Source organism: Heterocephalus glaber, unplaced genomic scaffold (assembly GCF_053883595.1).
Source record: "Heterocephalus glaber isolate CG9 unplaced genomic scaffold, H.glaber_assembly_v1.0 deba00001523, whole genome shotgun sequence".
NCBI lineage: Eukaryota > Metazoa > Chordata > Mammalia > Rodentia > Bathyergidae > Heterocephalus > Heterocephalus glaber.
The window spans coordinates 30161202-30181339 of NW_028258327.1; the positions used below are offsets into that span (position 1 = coordinate 30161202).

The window sequence follows — 20138 nt, forward strand, 5'->3', positions numbered from 1 at the left end:
GGATGGAAAACAGTTCTCCATGTGACAGGAATCTGGAAAAAAGCAGGGCTATCTTATTTGCAGACAAAGTAAATTTCAAACCAAAACTAATTAAGAGAAACAAAGAAGGACACTACATACTTGTAAAGGGAACAATCCAACAGGAAGAGATGACAATCCTAAATATATATGCACCAAATACTAATGCCCTCAGTTATACAAAACAAATATTAGGGAACATGAAAAACCAAATAACCACTAATACAATTGTAGTGGGGGACATCAATACCCCACTGTCACAAATAGACAGATCATCTAGACAAAAAGTCAACAGCAAAATAATAGAAATGAACCAAGCTTTTGAACAAATGGACTTAATAGATGTCTACAGAGTGTTCCACCCCACAAAATCAGAATATACATTCTTCTCTGCTGCATTCTCCAAAATAGACCACATACTAGCTTAGAGAACATGTTTAAGTAAATCCAAAGGAATTGAAGTTATCCCACGTATATTACCAGACCATAGTGCAATTAAACTGGAGATCAATAGCATAAGAAACTGCAAGAACTTCACAAACAAATGGAAATTGAATAACACTCTCCTGAATAACCAATGGGTCACAGAGGAAATTAAAGAAGGAATTAGACAGTTTTTACAAATAAATGATAATCCCAATACAACATATAGGAATCTATGGGACACAATGAAAGTGGTTCTATGAGGTAAATACATAGCAGTGAATGCCCACACTAGGAAAACAGAATGAGCTCAAATAAACAACCTAATGCTGAATCTTAAGCTCCTAGAAAAAGAAGAGCAAGACAAACCCAAAGCTCATACAAGGGAGGAAATTATAAAGATCAGAGCAGAAAGCAATGCAATGGAGACTAAGAGAATGATACAAAAAAATCAACAAATCGAAGAGTTGGTTTTTCTAAAGAAAAAATAAAATCGATAAACTCTTAGCCAACCTTATCAAAAAAAGGAAAGAAAAGGCTCAAATCCATGCAATTAGGAATGAAAAAGGCGAAGTCACAACTGATCCAGCAGAACTCTGGAGGATCATCAATACCTACTTTGAGAACCTGTACTCTAATAAAATGGAAAACACAGAAGAAATGGACAGATTTCTAGATACATATGATTTACCAAATTTGAATGAAGAAGATATAAAAATTCTAAACACCCCAATTAAAATCAGTGAAATTGAAAATGTAATGAAAAATTTACCAACAAAGAAAACCCCAGGGATTGATGGCTTCACTGCTGAACTCTACAAGACATTTACAGAAGAACTATTGCCACTACTCTTTAAACTTTTCAATGAAATTGAAAGGGAAGCAATACTTCCAAACTCATTCCTGGAAGCAAGTGTTACTTTGATTCCAAAACCAGGGAAGGACACAACCAAAAAAGAGAAGTACAGGCCAATCTCCCTAATGAACATAGATGCAAAAATCCTCAATAAGATACTGGCAAACAGAATACAGAGGGTCATCAAGAAGATCATACACCCTGACTAAGTTGGATTTATCCCAGGGATTCAAGGATGGTTCAACATATGTAAATCAGTAAGTGTAATACACTATATTAACAGAGTCAAGGACAAAACCCATATGATCATCTCAATAGATGCAGAAAAAGCATTCAACAAAATCCAGCACCCATTCATGATAAAAACCCTACAGAAAATTGGAATAGATGGTCTTTATCTTAACTTGATAAAGGCTATCTATGAAAAACCAACAGCCAACATCATACTAAATGGTCAGAAACTGAAAACCTTCATGCTAAAATTAGGAACAAGACAAGGATGTCCACTATCACCACTCCTGTTCAATATAATTTTGGAAACATTAGCCACAGCAATTAGACAAGAGAAAGAAATAAAAGGGATAAAGATAGGAAAGGAAGAAGTTAAACTGTCATTATTTGCTGATGATATGATATTCTACATGGAAGACCCTAAAAAACTCCACCAAAAGACTTCTAGACGTAATTGACAGATTCAGTAGAGTAGCTGGATACAAGATCAATACTCAAAAATCAATAGCCTCCTCATACACAAATAGCAGACTCACTGAAAGAAAAATTAGGGAAATAGTCCCTTTCACAATAGCACCCCCAAAAAATGAAATATTTAGGAATCAATCTAACAAAGGAAGCAAAAGACCTCTACACTGAAAACTACAGCACTCTGAAAAAAGAGATCAAAGAGGATATGAGAAAATGGAGAGACATCCCCTGTTCCTGGGTAGGAAGAACTAATATGGTGAAAATAGCCATACTTCCAAAACCGCTATACAGATTCAATGCAATCCCGATTGAAATCCCAACAGAATATTTCACAGAACTAGAGGAAGGCATGGTGCCACTGAGCCAAATCCCCTATTTCACAGAACTAGAGAAAACAACCCAAAAGTTCATCTGGAACCAGAAGAAACCTAGAATAGCAAAGGTAATTCTAGGCAACAGGGTCACGGCAGGGGGTATCACAATTCCCAACTTGAAACTATACTACAAATCCACTGTGATAAAAGAAACAGCATGGTACTGGCAAAGAAACAGACTCGAGGATAAGTGGAATAGATTAGAAGATGCAGAAACAACTCCAGACATACTTAGGTACCTCATCTTTGACAAAGGAGCCAACGATCCTCACTGGAGGAAGAATAGCCTCTTTAATAAATGGTGTTGGAAAAAATGGATTTCAACCTGCCAAAGATTAAAACTAGACCCCTATCTTTCACCATGCTCTAAACTAAAATCAAAGTGGATTAAAGATCTAAATATTAAAACAGAAATACTAAACTTGCTGGAAGATAAGTTAGGTAGAACTCTTGAAGATGTTGGCATAGGAAAGAACATTATGGACAAATCCTCAATAGCATGGGAACTAGCACAAAGAATCAACAACTAGAATTTCATTTTATTAAAAAGCTTCCACACCGCAAGAGAAACCACCAACCAAGCTAACAGACAACCTACAATGTGGGAAAAAATTTTTACCAGCTGTTCCTTAGACAAAGGTGTACTATCTAGAATATATAAAGAACTAAAAAGAATCAGACCCCCCAAATATAAAGAGCCAGTTCAAAAATGGGCATCTGAAATGAGCAGACATTTCTGGGCCAAAGAAGTAAAAGTGGCAAATAAACATATGAAAAAATGTTCAGCATCATTGGTCATTCAAGAGATGCAGATGAAAACAATGCTGAGATTCCACCTCACAGACAGAATGGTTCCTATCATGAAATCAACCAATAACCAATGCTGGCAGGGATGTGGGGAGAAAGGAACCCTTCCTTATTGTTGGTGGGAGTGCAAACTGGTGTGACCACTATGGAAATCAATATGGAGATACCTCAAAGAACTAGGACTAGAAGTCCCATTTGACCCACCTATTCCTCTACTGGGCATCTTCCCAAAAGAAGTAAAAGAATCATACAACAGTGATATATGCACACCCATGTTTACCGCAGCACAGTTTGTAATAGCTAAAACTTGGAAACAGCTCCATCAACTGGAGACTGGATAAAGAAGATGTGGGTGTTTTTATAAAATGGAATACTACTCAGCCATAAAGAATGAGAAACCAGAGACATTTGTAGCTAAGTGGATGCACATTGAGGTAATACTCTTAAGTGAAATAAATAGGACACACATGTGTAAATACTGAATAGTTTCTCTGGTGTGAAAAACTAAAAGTGTAAATAAGAATCAAAATGTATCACTGATATTGTGAAATAGGAAGAAAATGTCTAAAGGAGTAGGGGAAGTGGGAGGGGTAGGGGAAAGGAAAGAACGGAAAAGAAAAAATATGAGAAAAGGAAAAACATGGAAACAAAGTCTTTGTAAATAGGGAAGGGTGGAGTGGGGGAAGGGTGGAGGGGGTGAAGGGAGGGCAGGGGAATGGGGAAAAAATAAGAACCAAGATACATCATGTAAAGGTACAAGATCCCAATGATAAATATAACTGTATTGTATATCTAAAATGTACTAATAAACTAAATGGGGAAAAAAGTCAAATCCTAAACCACCCATGTTTTCTAACTCCACCACACCCACTCTCCCATTTGAAGAGCGGCCAAAATAAGTTACACTCAAGCTAAATGAACTGTATTTTTAGTGGCATAACATTGATACACCCTATAAGAAATCCAATATCAAAGATGGGTATTCATTCATTTCAAAAAATTAATAATCTTACTCTTTAAAATAATATATCCATGGTTTAAGTATATTCCATAAATAGAAACACTAATATGGCTCTGCCTATCTGAAAAAGGGTTTAGCAAAGGACATTTCTCTTTGCAATGGGACAGCTGAAGAGGTGTAATTTAACAGCTTTCAGAAGCCCGTCAGCAGGGTGATTGAGGTGGACAGAAGGCATGGACATGACCAAGGCTCTTAAAAGACACAAACAGGTGGGAGAGTGTGCTGGGGGTGGGCAGCGGGCTGGAGAATACAAAAAGGCGGAGGCTAGCCTTTGGGAAGCAGAGACAGAGGAGACAGGGACTGAGATTGGCTGGAAAGGAGAGGATGGGCGAGGAGAGGATGGGAGAGGAAAGGAGAGGAGAAGAAAGAGGAGAGGAGCGGAAATCTGAACACAGGTCACATCTAGACAGCGTGCAAGTCAGAGGTAAAGCTAGAAAAAAATGACAGGAGGAAAGAATAAAGACAAATGGGTGATTGGGACCCAGATGGGGAAATGACCAACTGTTTGGTAAGGATAGGCAATGTGCATAAAAAAGATGGTTTCCCTGTGTGACTAAGAGGATAGGGATTAAAGAGATAAGAGTGAAAGGGAAAGGAGGGAAAGAGGAAAGAGAAGGAGACAAAGTAATCAGCACACAAGCGCAGATCTAAATGCTTAGAAAATCACCAGGCTGAGCCAGAAGAGCCACAGCCATACCCAAGAGGGGACCATCAGAAAGACAGAAGCAGGCAATTTAAGCAGCTAGCCACTGGGGTAGAAAAAAAAATGAAAAGAAAAAATAGAAGATGGAAAAGGTGAGAAGCAGGAGAGGAAAAGCCCAAAGGAGACACTGGCCCAGAAACCTTTTTAACTTTCTGTAAGAATCTTTAAGGCCCCAAACTAGGCCAGGATTCTGACTGACATTTCTGAGCTCACCAGCTGCTGTTTCCTTGGGAGGATTCTGACAGGATGGCATAGAAATTCAAGCCAACACCGCCAGCCCTGGAAATAAATAAATAACACTCTACTAAACATGTCAATGGGGACAGAAGCCTGCGGGAAGAAAGCCCACAGAGAAGGAGGGACCTGCCTGCGACTCTCCCCAGGTATGTGCTGAGCTTGCTCCGCATGCTGCTTTCTCCTCTAATCGTCCCCTGGCCATTCCTGCCTCGCCCATCTGTCTTTCTTTCTTTGAGAATTTTTGGGAAGACCTGCAGGTGATCTGCTTCTATCATCTAAAGCCAGCATGGCATTCTACAGAAGCAGGTGAAACTACAAATTCTGTGTCTCGAACAGGCAGGAGAGGATGGCAAGAATTCAGGGCCAACAGGCAGAGTAATGAGGGGAAATGAATGACAGAAACAGCCCTTGCTGGCTAATACTGATGGTGGACCTGCTTCTGTGTGCTGGCTGATGCTTGAAGCAGAGGCAGAGAGGGCCAAGAGAGTGGGCCTGAAAGACCCAGGGACAACGAAAGGAGAGATTTCCCATGTTCATTCAAGTGGCTGGTTCATTACCTAAAAGAAATTATTTTTAGTTTTTCGTTTATCTCAAATATTCAATTGGTAAACGAGGCTGGGTTTCAGATGACCCCACAGGTGTCCCCACTAAGACAATGTGAACTATTACACTTTTGGGGAAAACTAAGAAACTAAGTCCCTGAGCCATGAATTTCTTTGGGAAGGTAGGACAAAAAAACTCAAGATTCTTGACTTGCTTCTTAGACATGAAGCCATTCTTAATCCTCACTGAACTTAATAGGAGCACTTTTTTTAAAAAAGGAAGATATTTTGGAGCTAATAAGCTTTGTTGTTGTTCTGTATTATTACAGTGAATCATATTGTCATCACGATCCCTCTGCACATATTATGTAAGGTCATGAGTCGGTGGGCCCTCGGCTAGGCTATCTTCTCACTAAATACAGTCACTTCATTTTGTATTGGTAAATATTGGAACCAAAGAAATCGTTCCAAGGAGCATAGAATTGTGCAAGCCAAAAACCCTGGGCAACTTCCTGAACAGAGTTTCCCTGTCTTTGGAGTGTTGGTTGACCACCTGTCTGCCCCCTCGTTGGTGAAAAGTACTGACAATCACACCTATGAGAAGGGTTCATACCTGGCTTCTGTTGGCTTTGACTTCTCATCACCTCTTCATTTTAATGCATCTGAGAATGTAAGGGCCAGTTCCCTACCCTCAGCTTGCACAGAATCAGGATCACTGATCTAGGGCTATGGTTCTCAGCATGGTCCCCAGACCACCTGCATAAGCATTACTTAAAACATGCTAGGTGTACAAATGCTCAAATTCTACCCCAGACTTCCTGCATCAGAAGCTCTGGTGGGAGGATGTAGCAATTTGCATTCTAGGAAGCTATCCAGGTGATTTCTAGGTTAGAAAGTAAAAGTTTTTTAAAGTGCTATTTCTTGAACCCACAGTGTTCAAATCTCCTAACAAATGTGATACCTATGGGGTAGATCTAAAAAAAAAAATCTTCAACAAGCAGCAACTTCTCCATTCCAATTCTTTGTTTCTTTCATCTGTAATATAGGAATAGTTCTAATATAAGTTACTTGCTACACTGCTTGGAACAGTACCTTCACATAGTAGGTACTCAACAAAGGCTTTGGGAGCTTCATCTTCTTTACCACAAAAGACCTTTCCAAGGAGACTGAGAAATCAAAACCAAAGTTGTGCAGATGCCGGCCCTCTAAGAGGGGTGAGAGGCATGCGTTTCAGGCACACAGGAACTAGACTGCAAGATAGATGTGGCACGCTGTACAACCAGTTACAAACTATAGGCATGAAAAACAGAAAACCTGGAGAAGAAAGTGTTGTGTGAACTGAGCCTTAAAGAAAGACTCATTTTAACTCTGAATATGGGAAAAGGGAAAAGAATATTCCAGGTGAAAGCTGAGCATCAGGAACATTGGAGGAAAAAAGATATTAGTGATCAGAATGATTTTTCTGTTACTAATTCTTACCTTTTGTCTGGGTCTAACCATTTATCATCATGTTTGCAGAAATTCGTCCTTTAATCCAAGCTAAATAATTTTCCTTGCACTGTTGTGAAGTGAGTCATTTCCAATGTTAATGATTTTGCTACTTGAAAAACCCTGTCTTTCTTATTTATTACTTAATCAATACCTTTCCAAGTCCTCTGACTACCTGCAATGTAGTAAGATGGGAGTAATTGCAAAAGTAACAATTTCTGGGCTCTCCCCCTTGTTCACTCATTAGAGTATGTTTAAAAGCAAGTCAGAAAGTTTGCATACACTCTTATGATTCTAATGGCACTCAGATTTGAAAGCAACTCCCTCCCTTACAGTGGTTCTTTCCCAAAATCTATTGAACATAGAATTCACCTGGAAGTACCTGTCATCAAGGAGACTCCTAGCCAGTCCCATGGAGATTCTGATTGCATGGCTCTAGAGTGGAGTGTAAGGGACAGAATTCTTACTAAGTCCTTCAGTGGTACTAAGACAGGCAAGGTCAGGAAATATAGCATATTAGGATAAATGTGTGCTTTGGGTTAGAAAGAAACATCAAGTCGTAAGTCTGCCATTCACTAGCTGTATGATTTTCACGTTAACCACTTCCTGCCTCCAAAGTTATTAACCTCCTTGAGACAGTTTCATTCTGCCTATAAAATATACTTCAAAGGATTGTTATAAGGATAAATACTCCAAGTAAATGGCTTAGTATAATGGTGGTGCACTCTCTTCCTCTTGATCCATACCCCCTGAAGCTCTGGCTCTAAGTCTCCTTGATGAGAATCAGAGCAGCACAACAGGGGTTATGAGATGTCACCGATACTCATCTCCTCTGAGAAAGGTGGCAGAATTCCTTCAAGAAGAGCAGTTCAGCTCTTGGGGCTGGCAGTGCTCCTACTGCCCCTGGGAAGTTAAAATGGGACCCATGCCCATGACTGAGTCAACACTCAGAACTAGTCAGTCCTTTAGAAATAGCAAGATATTCTGGCTGAGCTCCAGGAAAAATAAAGTCCTATCTTGACATACAATCTCATGCTTGTCTGGGAGAGTGGGGGGCTACTTTATTTCCTACTCCTCAGCTAGATGATGGCAAGTTTCAAATAATTTGGATTTGACTTGCTCAATTCCAGAATAGTTTCTGTTTCATGGACAGGCACCAAGAATACCAGGAGTAAATACTGGTGCCTAAGGCCAGGAGCCCTTGGATTTGGGGTGTGTTTGGACATTGTCTGTGTCTCTGCAGGCTTCTCTCTGTGCAAACACTAGCAGGACCCTGACCCCCCTAAAAATATGCCACTCTAAACACATTTTAACGAACTATTATAGGTTTTTTAAAGCTTGCAAGTTTGGCTGGGCTAAGGAATAGGGAGAGTGAAGCTGCCTACACTGGAAGCTAATTCACTGAGCTATAGGCAACGGTTCTGCAGACAGCCCTGGTCTCCCCTCCTTACCCTAAGAAGTCCTGCAAGCTCATCAGAGCTTTTGTCAAGGAGCAAATGCCTTGCAGTCAATAAGCAGACAGTCTAAGCCCCTCACCGTGTGAATCCTTTCATGAAGGTCCTGAAAACAGAACTGAGGCCCTGGAACTCAGCATCCATAGTATCTTATTAGATATCTTGTTAGATTATATTGATGAATATGCTTCCTTAACAAAGTCTTTTCAAACATAATGAAGACATTTTTTGTGTTTTTAAAACAGACTAAAATTGCAGGAAGAATATATTTTGATAATATTTAAGCTTTCCCAAATATCTTTGAATCACTTCTTAAATAAAAACAACCATTAGGTTAATAAACCCTTTAAAGTAATTCAAGTACTGTATAAGGACTTCCATGCAGTGGGTTGATTCAGCTTCTGCCTTAATATTAACTAATATATTAAATTTAAAAATAAAAGGGTACCCTTTATTAGACTTCTAATAGTAGGTTCACAGCACATTGTATAAGTCTATCTCATTGAAGTCTCCTGTTGAATTATTATTCCCCCTTGCAGATAAAGAAACCGAGCCTTAAAAAGGATAAGTAGCTTGCTCAAGGTCACAGGCACCCAAGCCATGCTTTTCCTCCCTGTACCCCTCTGTGGCCAATAACCTTGAAGACTATAACTTTGTGTTAGTCTATAATTCCAACTCCCTGTCTCAACCTTCCCTTGATTTTTCTCAGATCCAAGAGGCTTTCTAAGAGCCATAAATGGGAGTTCACCATCCTCATGTCTCCGCAATATAGTGTCTTGGTCATTTATGTTCAAATACGTAAATGTTCTGCTCAGCTAAGGAAATAAACCATGATTGCTACTCATGCTTTTAATGCTACTTTTACTGTTACTCAAGTCCTGAATGACTCTAAATGCTGTTTACTACTCAGGAACAAGGGAAAGGACAACCTAGTGATTTAAGGCTTTTGAACAATTATCCAATTATGGGGCAAGTTACGTGGTAGGGAATAAATCTTTTCAATAACATGTCGAGTGACATTTTATAGCTCTGTTGTCCTGTCTCTTAAGAAACTCAAGACTTTTACATGTGTTATCTCATTAATCTTCATCCTACCCTTTGGAGGGCAGATGGGGTTACACAACTGCTACTTTCAGATAAGTGGGCTGGGATCCAGAGAAGGGACAAAGAGAAAGGTGATGATTTTACCAACATCACACAGCACACAAGTGACCAGGTAACATGCCACATTTCATGATATTTTATACGAATACTATGTGCCAAACTCAAGAGATTCAGGCAGATAGCAAACTAAATAAATAATGTGGAAAACCCCACACCCACCTGCCCCACATCCATGCCCTCTGCCCTAAGCAGAACAGAGAAACAGGGCTTTATGTTTCCCATCCTAGAATTCTTCCTCCCGTTTTTCCCTTGTCTGAAATGTGTTGATTAGTTTCTCCCCACCCCCCACCCCTGTCTGCCCGTTACTCCATTTTTAAATCTTAAATCTGTCTTAAGGGAATGAGCAACAAGGGTTTAAATAAGTCTTTTATAATAGATATTCCCAACTTTCTCTTCATTTTCAGAATATTTTGTGTGTTCTAAATTGACAAGAATTTCATTTCCTGGACCCATGAACTGTCAAGTAATTGATTATTAACAGTATTTAAAATTTATTTTGTTTTTGTGGTATTGGGGGCCTTCAGACTGAGCTACAGCCTCAGCCTCTTTTGTTTAAAGACAGGGTCAAAATAAGTCACTAACTTGCCCAGACTGGGCTTGAACTCATGATCCCCCTGCCTCAGCCTCCCAGAGTGCTGGGATTACCAGTGTGCATTACCATGCCAAGCAGCATATTAATACTTTAAAAGTCTTTCCTGAAGATTTTGAAGTGAACTTTCAAGTCACCTTGTGATCATATGAGAGTGGGCTTAATGGAGACAAAACAATTCACACCCAAGTGTTGGGGACAGTATCATGGGGTGGTTAGCACTCTTTTGGCTATCTCAAATAGTTTCCCTGGCAATCTTCACTTGTGTTCTTATATAAATTCTCTACCTTCTGGGCTTCAACTTGGCTTGTGAATAGTTAAGTCTCTTAAGGCTGGCTCTTTGCAGTTCTCTGGACATAAAACTCAATGAATGGTTCTTCTCATCTAAGCAGATCCTCACTGCTAACCACCCACAAGCCACACACTTCAGAGGATTTGATCTGCCACATTTACTAGTCACAACGAACATCGACCCTGCTCTGAAGCTCTCTGGGTCTTTGGGAGATATGAGACATTTTCATTTTCACAAAAACACAACCACATTTCCTCCTCTGACCTGAGTCCCTCCCCTTCCCTCCCCATCAGCTGGGCCACTGTGTTTTTCATAGACCACTGTTCCCAAACTTGAAGGAGGTAGAGCAGCCCCCAAGTCTGACTCATATGAAGCTTGTGCTTCACTCTGGGGAGAAACTGTTTTCAGAGCAGAACCTCATGTAGACATTGGTTTGGATTAAGTGAGTTACTGGACCATTTCCAAGCCAGAAAGATTTTGACTGGAATGCCAAGGATGTTTCTGTTTTCCTAAGGAAAACTATGATTTTTAAGCCATCACCACCACCAGTACCCCAAGTGCAAAGCTGCAGAATGCTGCAGTACACAGATTGCAAAGTGCATTGTATTTTCCTTCCTTCCCTCCTTCTTGCCTCTCTCTCTCCCTCCTCCTTTCCCTCCTTCTTTCTCAACACCTCTTACCTTCCAACCTTCTCTCTGTATGTTGACTCAGGAATGTCCCTCCAATCTGACTAGTTTTTTAAAGGAATTATTTTTACCTATATGTAAATTCTATGACTCTTCTCTTCCTCATCTGTAAAACCAGATAAAACAGCTCCTACTTCATAGAGCAGTGAAGAATCAAGGAGCCTACATACACAGAACACTGGAAATCCTGCCATAGAAAATGTGCTGGGAAAGTTACCTGTTAGTGCCATTGTGGTTATCAGATCTCATTAGCCACTCCCACCAACACTGAGCCTTAAACCTTCTTTGGGGCCTAATTCTTCTCTTAACATACTTCTCCCTGTTTTCTGGCAGAAAAGCAATGCCATGAAGCCCATATCCCCACCTCCCTGAAGCTGGGTGGCTGGTCCAGAGCCCGAGGGTCTCGCAGCTGTCAGTATCCCCCTTGTCCTGCAGCTTGGGCCTCACAGATTGTGGGGTGAGTGATGAATGGGCTGGGGGAGCAGAAACCAAACAAAAAATCATCCCCACAATGAGCAATTGTACTTGGAATGCTGAGCAGCAGCTGCAGCATCCCAGCTCACAAGCAGCGTGCAGTGGGAAGTGCAGTAGGGCTGGGCACGCCCTCAACAGGAGTAGCTCTCTGTGCACATGAGGAATGGGTCTCTGCTGGGAGTCTCTCTTCTGTCTAATTTTCTCTTTGCTGATTCCAAACATGAAAATAAGAATCCTATTGAAATGCACAGTACAACACCAGTGAATTTGCTAGTGGTAATGACAAAGGATTTGCTAGATGGTAACTGTGCCAAAATAAGCCCATAAAACTTGCTGGCATTTATTTCTGAACAAACAGTAGGGAAGGAAATTCTGTCCCAATAAGCAGTGCCATCCCTCAGTGCAGATTTAGTACAGAATGGTTCGGAGTTGGGAGGATTAGGTTTGCATGCAGTTTGGTCCCCACCTAGGCAAGGAGGAAAGGCGAGTGGCCCCCTTCTGAGGAGCTGGGCTGCTTCTGGATGACACAGCTTCCCAAGACCACATGCTTCTTTATATCCCCATAGGGATTACTTTACTATGGAATGTAAGGAAGTGTGTGGCTTTGGCAAGTGCCTCTTCACGGCCCCAAGGCCCTGCCCAGAGCACAGGTTTGCTGACGTCTTCCTCACCAGCCAGCCCTGACCCCCTCACCAACAAGCCACACCTCCTTCTCCCCTCTTGAGATCGTCACTCCATCCAGGGCTTCAGGCCACTGGTTGGTGCCCACAAGGCCTGTCTGTGGCCACCTTCCATGCCCCCTCCTCACACCAGCTAGGGGGAGAGGACACCTTTCCCAAAGGTTTCCCTGCACCCTCCTCGCTTCTTCCTCTGTTCACACTGCTCCTGAAGTGGGCTGTTTGTGCTAACCAAGCGGAATCATAGCTCCTTAATGACCAACTATACTATGGGTCTGTGGCCTCCTGAAGCTTTTCACTGTAGACAAAAGGCAGACATCCTGAGGCCCAGGAAACCTCAGCGGCAGTGAGGGACTCACCTCAGGTCCTCATCTTCTGACCCTGCTCTGCTATTCTTTCTACCTGCCACAGCCCTGTCGAAGAGTACCACTTCCAGGCAAGGATATTGGAGGAAAAGGTTGAGATGGCAAAATAGGAATTCAATCCCAGCACTTTACAAGACTGAGGCAGGAGAATCACACTTTCAGGCCCAGCCTGGGCAACTTGGTGACTTAGTGAGACCCTGTATCAAAACAAAGAATGAATAAAAGATTAGAGATGTAGCTCAGTGTGAAGGCCTTGGATTCAATCCCCAGTAACACAAGAAAAAAGAAAAGTAATTCTCTCACCTAATGGCCAAGTTCATTTCTTCCTTTGTCCCTGACCCCTGTGTTCTCAACTCTGACTCTCAGAGGTCTGAGTCCAAACCCAAAGGGAGTTGAACTCTCAGAGGGCAGTGCTGAGCTGAGGAGACCCCACATGGCCCAAAGTTGTGCCTCACCCACCAAAGAGCTTCTGAGGAAGGGAGAAGGATGAGGGTTGTCCTTCCTTCGCTGAGCTCCAGCCCCAAGATGGCTTCATGTCCTCTGGAGGCCCTGCCTCCTTGTTTTTAGGGTGAGTATGTATGAGATAAAAGTGGGACCTCACTGAATTTATACCAAATTCATAAGCAGAATCACAAAAGCAACACCACAGGGCTCGACGACATGTGCTGACATGCCTGGGAGGGAGATGTGAAATGGAACTGGCAGCACAGGGCGAGGACAAGGGGAAGAGATAAGGTGGGAAGAGGGGGCACATGCCTATCTGCTGGGTGGAAGGTGGGGACTGGGATGCCATCCCCTCAGAGGCGGCATGCAGAGCACACAGGGCACAGGATCCCCATACAGGCTGCAGCTACACCACAGACATCACTCAGTGGCATCTTTCAGAAGCCAGGCAGTTGTAGCTGCACCCAAAGACATGCCAAGGACATACTCTTAGAGGGAGAGGTGTAGAAAGACATAGGGAATTGCTACAGCTGGGGCAGCTACAGGACCAAATACAGAAGCATAAGGTTTTAAGTCAATCAGAGGTAACTTTCCACCTTAAAGGGGACATTTTGCCAACCCTGCATACTTTCTTGGTCGTCACACTTGGGAGTTTCCTTGCAGCACTTAGGGATTCTGTTAACATCCTGCAGTGCACAGGACAGCCCCCCCACACACACACAGCAAAAGATTATCCATCCCCAAAAGGTCCCTATGCTAAGATTGAAAAACCCCTGCCTTTGACAGTGATGCTTTCAATAAACAAGGTGTCTGACACTGGCATTTCATGGTACCCTATATTTCCAAAAGAAATTGCTGCCCCTTTTGCTACAGACCTTGGTCTTCGTGTTTTGTAGAATAAGAGAATGCCTCAAGGTTGTACTTACCTCCAATGACAACCCTTTCCCTTTCCTAAATCATACCTACTGTAAAAAGAGTTTTCCTTTTCCTACTCTGGACATTGGGTTCACCTCAGAAATTGGGGGTATGTTGCATGGGTGCGTCTGTTGCTGGGTGTGGAGCAGACCATGGATAAAGGAGAGGAGAAAGATTGTGGAAGAACAGCTTCTAGAAAGAAGAATTGCCCTGAGCGAAGGTGGTCCTTCTGACCTATGAGCTGGACGTGAGTTATCCAGTCCTGATTTCAGAATGTGCAGCTGCCCTCTGCTCTCACAGCTGCCTACTGCCATGCTCCCCCAGGAGAAGCTGGAAGACAGGGGCAAGGAGATGGCTATAGGACGAGCTGGCTGGCAGTGCCCCAAGACACATATGTCATTGGGGGAAGGAGGATGGAGCAGGTAAGATGCTGACCACAGAGCCAGAAGGATACACAACAGAGGAGGTTACTCAGTACAAGGAGACCTCAACCCCACCCTGCACAGAGCCTCCTAAAACCATGGCATATTTTGTAGAACTCCTGCTTTCTTACCACCATCACAGTGTGCTTTTACCTAGCTGCCATTTCAGCAGTGTTTTCTTGAGTGCCTTTCTTTCAGGATATCTTATTTATTCTAGACAGACAGAACTCCCAAACTGGAGTCCATCTGGAAGAATCTTCTTGGCTGGTTTACTACCAGGTTCTCTGACTAGTGTTTTGAACAGCTTCAGGGATGAATGAAAATACCTGCAGCTGAGGGAAGGGAAATGTCCCCAGGACAGGCTGGAATTGAAACTCTGGGCCCCCAAAACAGTCAGAATTAATTATCTTCAGGATTTTCCCACCACCCCTGTCGGTCTCCTCTGTGCCCACTAGGGACCCAGAGCCTCATTCCCTCTTTGTCATTAAGCCTCAAGACAAGCAGGTAAGCTAGGTATGCTCTCTCACAGTATAGGACACAGAAACTAAAACTTACAGATGTCAGGCAACTTCCTGAAAGCAAGAGAACCAGAAAAGTAAGAGATCCTAACTCAAATAAATGTGACTCCAAAGCCACATGGTTTCCACTGAATAATATTTCTCTTCATTGGGAAGAGTACAGAAAAGGACAGGCAATGTCTATCCCCAAGGGAAAAGAGTAGTTTTTCTAGAATCATTCAAACAATCCTTTCTGCCCACCTCTTCCCTGCCCTGCTGCCATTACTATGAAGACTGCCAGGCCACCTTTCTGGGGAGTGTCTCCTTAAATGGCTCCAGCTCCCTTCATCACACCTCCCTAGAAACAGGGAGAAGCCCGTGGTACTCCTGCCATTCCATGGACCTCAAACCTTGCTGCTTCAGTGCCACCTGAAAGGCAGGTCACAGCATAAGTTTCTTTCCCCACACACGTTTCGGGCTGGAAAAGCAACACTTACTTTTCCTTTATAAGGTCAGCCTGCAAATTCTTACTGTATTCATTAAAACCTACAGGAATCAAAGATTTTCTCATTCCCTTGAGAAACTGTTTAGTCAGTTGCACCCATTTGTCAAACCAAACAAACTGACTATGGCTGGGAGAACAAACAAATCAATTGTAGTATATTCACATAATAGGGAACTATAAAACAATGAAAATTTATAAACTATAGCTACCACATCAATATGCATGAATCTTAATGATATTATTTTAAATGAAAATATCAACTCATAAAATATCTATGATATTAAAATGTATATATATTTTTAGGGAAATGCATAAATGATAAAAACTATAAAGAAAAACATTTAAATTATAAGAAAAAAGAAATGGTATTATAGTGATGTCTGGGAAAAAATATAAAGAGATAAATGAGGAAACTATTCAGGAATCCTCAACGGTACAGTACAGAACAGTGAAATTTATTTTAAGGGAGATGGTTATTTGTGAGTATGTTTCTACCATTATGTATAATTACTTCAACTTAAAGTTTATTTATTAAATTTTTTTCAAGTAGAAATATAAAGGAAAAGTTATACAGGATATAGGTATGAAAAATGACAGAATCCCATAATTCTCCTCTCCCATCTTCCAAAATAAATTTGACATCTTGGTGTGTGTATATATATATATATATATATATATGCATTAAGTATACATGTGTATATATTCTCTTAGGTGTCATACTTGAATTTAAATATTTTTAAAATAAAATGCAAGCTATTCAAAGACTGTACACTGAAATGTTAAATTTACTTTGGAATAGGGCCGGGGATTTAGCTCAGTGGTTTTGCCTCCTGCTGCACAAGCGCAAGAACCCGAGTTCGATCCCCAGCACCAAAAAAAAAAAAAAATTTACTTTGGAAGACGGGAAGAGGAAGAATCATGGAATTCTGTCATTTTCCATATTCTATAATTCTATATCATTTTTATTCTTCATGATGTTTCCACTTGACAAAGAATTAAAATGAAAGGAAATAAATTGAAACCATGCAATGCAAAATACAAATTATGTAAGATTGTCACAAATTATATCTGATTGCTGTGCGAGGATATCCTGGGGTTGGGTACATGCTAACACTGGTTCTCTCTGTGTTACAGGCCTGGACGAGGGACAGTGGACTCTCCAAAGTATCTGCTCTCGAGGCTGCATCACCTCACGAGGGAACTGCCCCCTGCTCTGGCTGGTCAAACGGAACCAAGTCCGTCTTCCTGAGAGGTTTGGTCCCCTTCAACCAGCTACAGCAGGGCTGGCAATGCCCAGTCCTTCGAGAAACAGAAGAGACTCACCTGTGGCTGAAATTACCTGCTAAAACTTTTCATGTAAAAACAACTCTCATTTGGTCATCATATCTGCATGCTCCCAAGGAAGGCAGAAAAGAGAAGCCCTAGGTTCAAATGAGAGCAAGGTGCTCAACACACAGATCTTTTGCACCCACAAGCAGAGCCACACGTGAACTTGACACACACAGTGAGTAATGGCTTTCACGATGGAGTTTGTGCAGGCCTGGCCAGCCAGGGGAAGACACTCAGACATCGAAGGCAGGGCTGTCAGTGACCTAGGTAAAGAAATTGACTTTAACTATGGCACAATTCAATGTAACTGCAAGTCAGAATATGGCTAGTTCCAAGACGTGATTCTTAAATAGCGCACCAAGTACACCTAGGACATATTTGTTTCAGTTAACTTCAAATAACCCTTTGTTTTCTCATCTGTAAAATAGGGACAATGACACCTACTTCAAAGTAGCTATAAGATTTTTTAAAAGCTAAGAGTCAAATATAAGCCCTCAAGAAATGGCAGCTGCTGTCATTGTGCTGTTGTAAATGGCAGTAACATGAGGACAAGGCTTTGTCCAGGGGTATTCATATCTGGAAGGGGAAGGCCAAATTTTTTAAAAATAGAAGTACTCAAAAAAATAAAACTTTATTTTAGGTTATTTTTATTCCAACCATTAATTCTACTAGCATGCAAAATGTGTTCCTCCTAGTCTGTCCTATTAGAATATAACAAGTTTTACTAAGACCGGCTGCATACATGAGACGGCCATTGCTATCTGAAATATCTGGTCTGAGAAGCCTTCTTTAATAAGTGCTCTTATGATCTAGTCCATAACCACACCTCCTCCTGTATTAGAAAGCCATGGAGTATGTGCCCTGTAGTCAATCCAGAGTGGAGGTTAGATGTGTGTGCTGGAACTAGACTGCCTGGGCTCAAATCCCTATTTACCAGCTGTGCTACCTTGGGCAAGTTGCTTGACCTCTCTGGACCTGTGCTTTCTCATCAGCAAAGTGGGAACACTGATAACAGTATCTACCTTGTAGGGTATTCATGGAAATGAAATGAAAATACATGTAAAGGCCTAAAACTAGTATTGGGTACACAATAAGTTCTCGAGAGGTTTTATCTTTGGCAATGTTCCTGAAGCTAAATTGATGTTCAATAAAAACTTCTTAATAAACACTCATCTTCCGTGTTCATTCTAAACACAAACTATGGCATGGTGTAACTTCTGGTTCAACTACAATATCCCTGCTTATTTCCTTAAATATAGCACACTGGTTCAAGCAAGTGTAAGGGGAAGGAGTGGCCACTTCTCTCTTCCTCCCCAGTTGTATGGTACGATGGAGCCTCTCCAAGAGCTAGGTATCCACTTCCAGGGGTAGAAGCAGGGTGATCTGGAAGCACAGTTGCAGAGCTGTCACCTGGAAGACATGGAAAGAACAAAAAGGTTAAACCACATGAAAACACATGTGGCATGGTCAGTGCTGCCTAGGTGTACTTAACCCTGGGGAGGTTTTCCACCTGGGAGGGCAGAGGTCAGGTACCTAAAGGTTAGATGAACACTAGCAGAGACAGGCAAGAGGAGAGCAGAGGAAGAGTCACTCTCAAATGTGATATTTTAGGGTTAAAATGCCTGATAATGCTGAACAAAACAACATAAGGCTTTAGTCCAAATAATGTCTTCCTCTGTGTTCTAAAGAAGCCAACCCCTAAAAGGTATAACAGATAATGTGAAATAGGAAGAAAAGAGGCAAAGGGGAAAGGGAAGTGGGAGGGGAAGGGGAAAGGAAAGAAGGGAATGGAGTTAATATGAGAAAATGGAAGCAAAGTCTTTGTAAATAGGGAGGGATGGAGGGGTTGAAGGGAAGGCAGGGGAAGGGGGAAAAAATAAGAACCAAGAGATTATGTAAAGGGGCAAATTTTCAATGATGAATGTCATTATATTGTATGCCTAAAATGGACCAATATAATTGTTTTATGAGAAAAAATGCACAATAGTGGAAAAATAAAAGAGTACCATCTTGGAATAAAAAAAAAAAAGAAGCGAACTCACCATCTGCTGGAGTTGGAAGACACCCAGCCACCTCCCACCTACTGGAGCGTTGGGGAAGCAATTTTGTACCTTTGGAAAGTGGTAGAACTTCTGATAGGTATTTGGGGAACAGGAGAAAAACATTCCCATCCAAATCCTTTCACCAAATCTTTTTTTTTTTTTGAGATGGGCTGGCCTTGAACTCTTTATGTAGCTGCTGGCCTGGAGCTCATGGCAATCCTCCTGCCTCAGCCTCCCAAATCCTGGGATTACAAGTGTGTTGGCCACATCTTTGAGGGCCACAAGATAGAAATAGTTTTAGTTAGAGTCTGCATCCAAAGTCAAGGTGGCACACTGGCCCCTCTGGAGTGCACCCTTCGAGTCTCTGTTTCATTTTTATAAAACCAGGAAGGGTGCAAATATGTTCCCGCTCGCACTCACCACTGAAAAGACAGGACCTTTAAGAAAACATAGTTCCTGATAACTCTGAGTGGTCTTAATCTCTGTGGCTGAAGTCCCACAAGTCCAATCTCTGCATTTTTATAAGAAATCAAACAAAATCAAAGACCTGGGCAGCCTGCCCCGGGGCTGCTGCACCTCATCTTGCCACAGCCCCACTGCAGGGCAGAAATCTAGGTTAAGCCACCCAGTGGGCCATGTGGTTTCACTATGGCTGTGCATCCCTTCATGTGTATTCCTGTATAATCACATTGCTGTGCCAGTAAGAAGCAGCACGGGACGTCACACTAGTCAGGCAGGATGACTCTGGGTCACCCTCAAAATGGATCTCACCACCCGCCATTGGGGGAGCGTTATCTCTGAGAGTGAAAGATGATAGATAGCACACAAAGTCAGAAAGAGCTCTTCCCCAGAAAGTGCTCATGAAAACAGTGTCTACCTGACAGAAATTCGGACAAACAGGAAGTTTCTGTTGGATGCAGGTCATTATAGGTTTTCTTCCTGGTGATAATTCCCTATGCTGGAAAGACTGTCAGCCAGCAGGCAGCTCATGCACTGCTGGCAAGGGTGAATACTGGCATATGCTCTTTAGAGTGTAGTTAACCAACAGGCATTCATAGAGGACGTTACTTCTTCTCTACCCAGAATCCTCCCTTCCTTGACCATTCTCCTTA

General features: G+C 41.9%; 1 long non-coding RNA gene across 2 annotated transcripts; it reads left to right on the top strand.

Annotated features, from left to right (window-relative positions):
* The first annotated feature begins 4474 nt into the window (after positions 1 to 4474).
* On the top strand, positions 4475 to 18156 carry LOC110346530 (uncharacterized). 2 transcript variants are annotated; one of them, XR_002390640.2, is made up of 3 exons: positions 4475 to 4625; positions 5139 to 5287; positions 16790 to 18151. It is a non-coding gene; the product is annotated as an uncharacterized LOC110346530 (long non-coding RNA). The 2 variants fall into 2 exon arrangements; XR_002390639.2 differs by having other exon boundaries at positions 4482 to 4625; positions 5121 to 5287; positions 16790 to 18156.
* The last annotated feature ends 1982 nt before the right edge of the window (positions 18157 to 20138 follow it).